Raw genomic sequence first — 8,701 nt, 5'->3', positions numbered from 1 at the left:
CGACATCTCGAGTACGACCTCCACGTGGCAAACATCTACAATTACAACGAGATAATTGGCAGGGAAGCAGAATTTGACGGAGAGTACGAACTCCTAGTGCATAATAAGCTCTGGAGTGGACGGCCAGCCCCGCCAGCACCCGCCTCCTCGATGTGCGATCTTTAATTCCAACCTCGGATTTCACTTGAGAAATATCTACGTCGATCATCTTAAGTCACGGTAGGTGATGTCACGTCAAGCGCATAGACATACTTTAAGTAATTTTTAAAACAATAATTTCAATATATAAAATTTTAATTATTACGTTTAATTTCATTCATTTCAGCATATATATATATATATATATATATACATATTAAAAATAAAAGACGTGATGCGTCCCTGGATGAAGAACATCCCTACCACGGAAGCCGCTGATATCCCCCACATGACCACCGGGGCCCTGGCTGCAAATCGATCGTAGGAACTGGGTATAGGGGCGAAAGACTAATCGAACCATCTAGTAGCTGGTTCCTTCCGAAGTTTCCCTCAGGATAGTTGGCACTCGGCCCTCCCGCACGGAACGCGCGCGAGTCTCATCTGGTAAAGCGAATGATTAGAGGCCTTGGGGCCGAAACGACCTCAACCTATTCTCAAACTTTAAATGGGTGAGATCTCTGGCTTTCTTGAACTATGAAGCCACGAGCATCTCGGATCAGAGTGCCAAGTGGGCCATTTTTGGTAAGCAGAACTGGCGCTGTGGGATGAACCAAACGCAGAGTTAAGGCGCCCAACTCGATGCTCATGGGATACCATGAAAGGCGTTGGTTGCTTAAGACAGCAGGACGGTGGCCATGGAAGTCGGAATCCACTAAGGAGTGTGTAACAACTCACCTGCCGAAGCAACTAGCCCTGAAAATGGATGGCGCTGAAGCGTCGAGCCTATACTCTGCCGTCAGCGGCAAGTGGGGCGGCGTCCGTGCGTTGTCGTACGCGCCGCCACGAAGCCCTGACGAGTAGGAGGGTCGCGACGGTGTGCGCAGAAGGATCTGGGCGCGAGCCTGCCTGGAGCCGCCGTCGGTGCAGATCTTGGTGGTAGTAGCAAATACTCCAGCGAGGCCCTGGAGGACTGACGTGGAGAAGGGTTTCATGTGAACAACCGTTGCACACGAGTCAGTCAATCCTAAGCTCTAGGAGAAATCCTATGTCAATGACGGCGTGCGATACTCTAGTGTCCACACACAAAGTGCATACAGAAATACATAATGATATAATGTAGTGCTGAGTGAGAGGCACACGCCCGTCGGGCGAAAGGGAATCCGGTTCCTATTCCGGAACCCGGCAGCGGAACCGCATACAATTCGGGCCCTCGTAAGAGTGTTCGTCGGGGTAACCCAAAATGACCTGGAGACGCCATCGGGAGATCCGGGAAGAGTTTTCTTTTCTGTATAAGCGTTCGAGTTCCCTGGAAACCTCTAGCAGGGATAGGGTTTGGAACGCGAAGAGCACCGCAGTTGCGGCGGTGTCCGGATCTTCCCCTCGCACCTTGAAAATCCAGGAGAGGGCCACGTGGAGGTGTCGCGCCGATTCGTACCCATATCCGCAGCAGGTCTCCAAGGTGAAGAGCCTTTAGTCGATAGACTAATGTAGGTAAGGGAAGTCGGCAAATTGGATCCGTAACTTCGGAATAAGGATTGGCTCTGCCAAGGAGCGGGGCGTGTCGGGCTTGGTCGGGAAGCGGGTCTGGCTGACGTGCCGGGCCTGGGCGAGGTGAACGCTCGGCGTTCTCGCGCCGGTTCCGGGATCCGAGCTCGGTCCCGTGCCTTGGCCTCCCGCGGATCTTCCTTGCTGCGAGGCTTCCGTGGCGGCGCGAGCCGTCGTGGTCGTCCTCTTCGGCCGCCATTCAACACTTAGCTCAGAACTGGCACGGATTAGGGAAATCCGACTGTCTAATTAAAACAAAGCATTGCGATGGCCCTCGCGGGTGTTGACGCAATGTGATTTCTGCCCAGTGCTCTGAATGTCAACGTGAAGAAATTCAAGCAAGCGCGGGTAAACGGCGGGAGTAACTATGACTCTCTTAAGGGTCATAGTTGGGGCGTGATGCGTAATACAGACCTCTTGTTAGGTCCTTCAGCCTCTCACGTCCAAGTCGTACACCTACCTCCTCGTGGTGCTCCCGGGTATTGCTTTTTAGGCAATAGCTAAATGGTGTTACGGCGATCTGGGGCCTTGGGGGCTGCCAACCCCCTTGGCTCTTTCTTAATGCTGGCCCAAATAATAAAAACAAGCCTCGGATGAATGATAACCCCGGGCCCTCTGGCCTCAGGGTTCCAGCAACCAGGAGTCGGCAGATGTCTTCGGCTGTTCCGGTGAGATCTAGTTCAGGAGTTGCGTGCGAGTTCCCTGGCTGTGGCCGAGTCTTTGAAAACAAGATAGGCAGAGGTGTCCATTGTCGTAGTGCCCACCCTGACTGGTTCGACTCGCAACAAAACACCGTTGCTGTTAAGGCGAGATGGACTGACGAAGAGACCCGTCTACTCGCCAGGAGGGAGGCTGAGCTGTCGCTGCAGAGGTTTCTCAATCAGGCGCTGCTCCGCGATTTTCCTGAAAAAACTCTGGAGGGTATTAAGGGGAAGCGAAAGCAGCAGAAGTATAGAACGATCGTAAATGAGATTCTTGCCTCACTTTCTGCTGACTCAGATGATGGATCTCATGTTACCTTTGACTCTCTCCCTCCTGACGAGTATAGGATCCGGATTAGGGAATTTATTGAAGCACTGCCAGCCCCCGAAAGGAGTGATTTCCGAAATTATGGATCGTGTGAGTATCTGTGACTCACTTTCTCGATGCAGTTGTGACGATATTCTGGAACAGCTTACCCTTTACTTGCGAAGTGTTTTTCCTAATAAAAAGCCTAGAACGGCCAAGCAGTCCCATCAAGTGACCCAGACATTGAGTAGAAAGCAAGCACGTCGTGCCGAGTATGCGCAAACGCAGGACTTGTGGCGAAAGAATCGTAGCAAATGTCTGCGGATGCTTCTGCGGACGATGTCGCGGATGTACATGCTCCCCCCAGGGACGTTATGGTTCCTTTTTGGAAAGAGGTCATGAGAGGACGCTCTGACATCTCCCCCGGTCCCGGACAACCGAAATCCGTTGTCAGGGAGCTTTGGGCGCCCATATCCGCATTAGAGATTAGAAAGGCACGTCCACCGAGCACTACCTCCGCGGGTCTTGATGGGCTGTCAGCGCGCTTCTTAAGGCGTGTGCCAATGGAGGTACTTGTTCGAGTATTTAATATAATCCTGTGGTGTGGTAGATCTCCCACGTATCTATTGGAGTCACTAACAACCTTGATCCCAAAGAAGGCCAAGGCTTCGGATCCGTCGGACTTTAGGCCAATCACAGTCTCATCCGTGCTCGTAAGAACATTACATAAGGTTTTGGCCTCTCGTATGTTGCATGGGGTGCATCTTGACCCAAGACAGCGGGCATTTAGACCTACCGACGGCTGTTCCGATAATATTTTCCTTCTTGACTTAATTTTGAGATACCACCACAGGCACAACAAGCCTCTCTTTATAGCGTCTGTCGATATCGCGAAGGCATTCGATTCTGTATCGCACGGTACAATACGTGACACGTTGGGTAATATGGGGCTACCTATGCCCATGATAGAATATATTATGGATGTATACAAGCGCAGCACCACGGCTCTTTGTTGCGATTCATGGAGATCTGAATTGATTAGTCCCGCGTGCGGAGTAAAGCAAGGAGATTCAATGTCTCCTATTATTATTAATATGATTATGGATCGGCTTCTGACTAAGCTTCCAGATGATATTGGAGCCCGTATTGGAGATATGCGCATAAATGCGACTGCTTTTGCTGATGACCTGCTTCTCTTTGCTTCTACTCCTATGGGATTGCAAAAGATCCTGAACATTTCAATCGACTATCTGAAGAGCTGTGGCCTTCAAATCAACGCTGCGAAGAGTATGACGGTCTCGTTGCGCAACGTGCCTCATGAAAAGAAGACAATTATAGATAAAGATACTGTTTTTGAGTGCGACGGCGGGATGTTGCCTTCGCTGAAGCGATCTGACCAATGGAAATATTTAGGCGTTCCATTTACACCTGAGGGCCGTCTTAGGATGGATATAGTTCCCGGATTAAAATTGTCTCTCGATAAATTGACTGCGGCGCCACTCAAACCCCAACAACGCTTGTTTGCACTGAGAACCATGGTGATACCAGCCCTGTATCATCAACTCGAATTGAGTAATATAAATGTTAGTGTCCTTAGGAAGAGTGATAGGGTTGTACGTGCTGCAGTGCGAAGGTGGTTAGCGCTACCATCCGATGTTCCCAATGCATATACACGCCAATGTTAAGTCGGGTGGTTTGGGAATTGCTTCGCTCAGATGGACGGCCCCAATGCGGAGGCTTAACAGGCTCAGGAGGCTGCCTGTGGCAGACCTTCAGACAGGATAGATTCCTGGGAGCTTCTGGCGAGCGGAAATTGAGAAATGTAATACCAGGCTCAAGGATGGCTTGCAGCAGTTGCAAACCCTTTTGTCGGACCTCGACAAAAGATGGGCTGAGGACTTATACAGTAAGGTAGATGGCGCTGGGTTGAAAGAATCCGCTAAAGTGCAACAACAACATCTGTGGATCTCAGAGGGAACGCGTCTTCTTTCTGGTAAAGATTTCTTACAATCATGCAAGATGCGTATAAACGCCTTGCCGACCAAATCGCGCACTACTAGAGGCAGACCAAAAGATCGGTTCTGTCGGGCAGGCTGCAATAGGGCGGAAACCCTGAACCATATTCTACAACAATGCCATCGCACGCATGGTTTCAGGATACGAAGGCATGACGCAGTCGCATCGTACGTCGCTCGCGGCCTCGAGGTGCGAGGTTTTAGTGTTAACGTTGAGCCGCGACTTGAAGTTGAATCTGTAGTTAGGAAGCCCGACATTATTGCAAAGCAGGGCACGACGGCTGTCGTGTTAAATGCACAAATAGTAAACGATCAAATTGATTTGGACGCAGCACACCATCGCAAGGTAGAATATTATCAGAGCCTAGAAGAACAGGTGAAACAAAGGTTTGTAGTGCAAACTGAATTGTTCACCTCAATAACATTGTCGTGGCGAGGCATTTGGAGCGACAAATCAGCACAGGACTTGCTGCGTCTAGGCATAATTAAGAAGAAAGACATTAAAATCTTGTCCACGCGTGCACTAATTGGTGGTCTTGCGATGTTCCACGTGTTTAATAAGAGCACGGCAGTAAGGTGAAAGCCGCGAATGACTTGGATTGATGGAGCTCGATTGGCTGGAGCTCAGTTGACTTCTCTCCCTACTTGAAAAAGTATAATGTCGTATTTTCGAATATGATTGGAAAAAAAAATAGCCAAATGCCTCGTCATCTAATTAGTGACGCGCATGAATGGATTAACGAGATTCCCACTGTCCCTATCTACTGGCGGTGTTGGAGTGATGACGCGAATATACAGCCTCTCTCACTCCGTGTCACAGACTGCAACCTCCTCGATGGGTGCCGCTGGATACCCCGTAATGGGGGAACCAATCAGCAGTAGTGACATCCCCTCCCCCTTCCCATTCCCTTCCATAGCGTTGTCCGGTGGTTGCGGTGACGACCCTGTACGCGGCTCGAGTGGCGGAAGCCATGCTGACAGTCTGCGAGGGGTCGAGGCGGACGGCCGGTGCGCGCTTCTCCTCCCTTCCTCTCCATGGGCTTCCTATTAACACAGCATAGCCATGAGTCTGTTCCATGAACAAATGACTCCTATGTGGCAAGCACAACGCATGTGCTGGTGGGCTGGTCCCGTGACTTTGGAATGCGTGGTTTGTCTCCTCGGATGGGTGGAGCGACGCCGTCTTCTCGCCCTGGTCTGGCGCGTGCTCCCCTCCCCAATATCCCTCTACTTGGGTTGAGGGGCCCCGCCATTTCGTGGTGGATTTGGCGCTTGGTGGCGTAAAGGTGGCTCTACGTCGCTCGACATCCCTTCCACCGTACTCGTGGGAACAATATGGTTTCGTTCAAAAATTCTAAAGACGTGGTGAGGAGGAGTGCCCGCCTGGCCTCACGCTTCCGGCCAGGACGGGACGTAACCATGGAAGCACGGGACGTGTCTGGCGTCGGGTCGCGGGTCCGCTCGGTCGCGCGATCGGTGACGGCGTCCTCTTCCTTGGGAGCGCCTCGCCGAGCTGTGTCCGGGTGCGTGCGCGGTCCAGTACGCGACGAGGCACAGTCCACAGGTTGCGACCTTCGTGTCGTCCGTATAATGTTGGATAGGTATGACGGAGTTCTCGCGAGGGGGTCCCTGCCTGTGGTCTTCAACCAGGAGGGACAAGGGGCGATTAGAAATAAGAAAGATAGCTCCGCGTGTAGGAATAATAGAAACGCGATCGGATCCGCGAACGACCTAGATTCCGCACTGAACCCGACGAAAGAGTCTACAAATACCCCCCAGCCCCAGTCCCAGTTTGTATCGAGGTTAGGTTCTCGGTCGCCGGTGAGGCGGACGGCCGACGCTTCGAAATCTTTGATAGTGTCCACGGGAGTTAGGATACTGCAGTTGAACATACGGCGTTCGACTGTGGTTACGGGAGAGGTGCGTCAACTCGTCGCGGAAAAACGACTTGACGTCCTGTTATTGCAGGAACCCCACGTCAGGAAGCAGGGAGCGGGCCACACCTTCGTAGGGCTAGGTGTCGGGATGAGGGTGGCTGCCGTACGCTCGCAACGTCCGTGGGCTGCGGTGGTGGTCTGTAACCCTCAATTCCAATTATTGTTTGTCTCGCAGCTTAGCACGACGCACTGTGTGTATGCGGAAGTGCAGGCCCCTGGGATCTCGCTATACGTCGTGTCGTGTTACTTCCAGTACAGCGACGATATCGAGATTCACCTCAGGCACCTCGAGATGGTGTTTCATTCCCTGAGGGGGGAGAGACTGTTAGTGTTACGTCGCAGGCGGTGGCGAGATTGCCAAAGCAAATCGCCACGTGGCACTGGACCAAGGCGGGAATACGCTCGCCTCTCGGCGACGCTGCCAGCGATCGAGCGGCAAATCGCCAACAGCGGTTCGGAAGAATTAAGGAATTAAGGAATTAAGGAGTACGAAACCCTGATTATACTGCTCAAATCCGCGGGAACCCCTCCGATAATGTCAGCGGCGAATTATTAAGTTCTCAGGAAATTTCAGTGAATTACACGGCTAACGTTGCGTTTAACCAGACGTTGGGCGATTATTAGACTGTAAGCGGATCAGTGCAACAGAGAAGTTGGTTAGCCGGCGCGATAGGATGCCGTCGGGAGCGGGATTGGTCTCGTCGAGGTAGTATCGCCCGCAGATGTTCTCTATAGCGTTGCCTAATTCCCTGAGCACTTCTAGAGACACAGTAAAAACTTCGGTGCAGTCAGGGCAGAGCTCAATGTCGCGGACTATTACAAGACTAGCGCGGCAGCAATCGCAATGATCCCGGGCGGAAGTATACCCGAACTGGAACGCGTGGACCAATTCAAGACGATACGTAAGAGTTCCCTCTGGTATTTCTTCCTTACATCGAAAGCAAAGATATTCGGCACTATTAGGGAGTAACTCGGCGATAGCGTCGTCCACGCGTCGATATCCGAACGTGGTAAGGCAACGCACCGTGCTCCTACGGTATCTGTATACGGCGGCCGGGTGAGTGCGCGAATCTCGTGGCTCGAGAAAGCAAGGCGGGCACATTACGTCAAATAACGGGAATTAATATTACGCGGCGAATATTCAATATTAAAATGGTATTACGAAACTGGAATATTTCCGTGCGTAGCGATAAGCCGGCTCAAAACCCTACATGCCTTAGGAGAAAGTGGCAAGGGCGGCAAAAAAAAAAGGGTCGGTCGTAAAACCCTTCCGGTCGGGCGATGCAACTATGCGACGGTCGGTCGACGCGAACAAAACGAGTGACGCAACCCGAAAGAATTTTGAACGCGAGTACGCTTATATTCATTCACGTCTAATTTCTTTATACTCTATATTTTACTAAAACGTATGCAAGATGGGAACGCGAAAGCAACCGGGAATAAAACTCGATGTATAATTTTCACCTACCTTTCGGTGTCCGCTCTGCGCAGATACTCCTCGAGGGAGATGCGTGGTCCGAAACTGCTTCCCTGGTAAGCTGCTACGGGGGTGGACGGGGCCGGTAAGGCGCTCCAGAGGCGGTCATGCACGAGGAGTTCGTACTCGCCGTCGTAACTCACTTCCTCGCCGATGATCGCGTTATGATCGTAAATCGCGACCACGTGGAGGTCGTATTCAAGCCGCCGAAGTGCGTTGTTACGACCCGCGCGGTTTTTTCGTACCTTAGGCATTCGGTAGAGGCTCCAGGCGTATATTATATTTAGTTAAAAGATTAGGGTAAGGATATTGCATTCGGCTGCGAGCCAATTACGTATTATGGTTCGGCATCGCGTTGGAATGCATGAGCTACCGCGTGCTCGAAGTCCAATGTTTCCTTCGTGGTAAGTGCGGATAACGCACAACACCTTGCCCCCGGAAACGATCGGAATTCTCGCTTTAACTGCTAATTATTCGGTAAAATAAGGTTTGAGTTGTTATAAATGCCCGTTGCCTCTTTAGCCTCGCGAACACTTCCGATTTCTCGCGGCGATAGGAAGGATGATGCAATGAATGACACG

The 8,701-nt window shown here is 51.4% G+C and overlaps 1 pseudogene; it reads left to right on the top strand.

The window, feature by feature from the left end:
* Positions 1 to 233: 233 nt before the first annotated feature.
* LOC148935539 (large subunit ribosomal RNA) lies at positions 234 to 1,614 on the top strand (annotated as a pseudogene).
* The last annotated feature ends 7,087 nt before the right edge of the window (positions 1,615 to 8,701 follow it).

This window comes from Pogonomyrmex barbatus, unplaced genomic scaffold, assembly GCF_055798465.1.
Source record: "Pogonomyrmex barbatus isolate J1 unplaced genomic scaffold, ASM5579846v1 scaffold4, whole genome shotgun sequence".
Taxonomy (NCBI): Eukaryota; Metazoa; Arthropoda; class Insecta; order Hymenoptera; family Formicidae; genus Pogonomyrmex; species Pogonomyrmex barbatus.
This window is presented reverse-complemented; position numbering and strand designations above follow the sequence as displayed.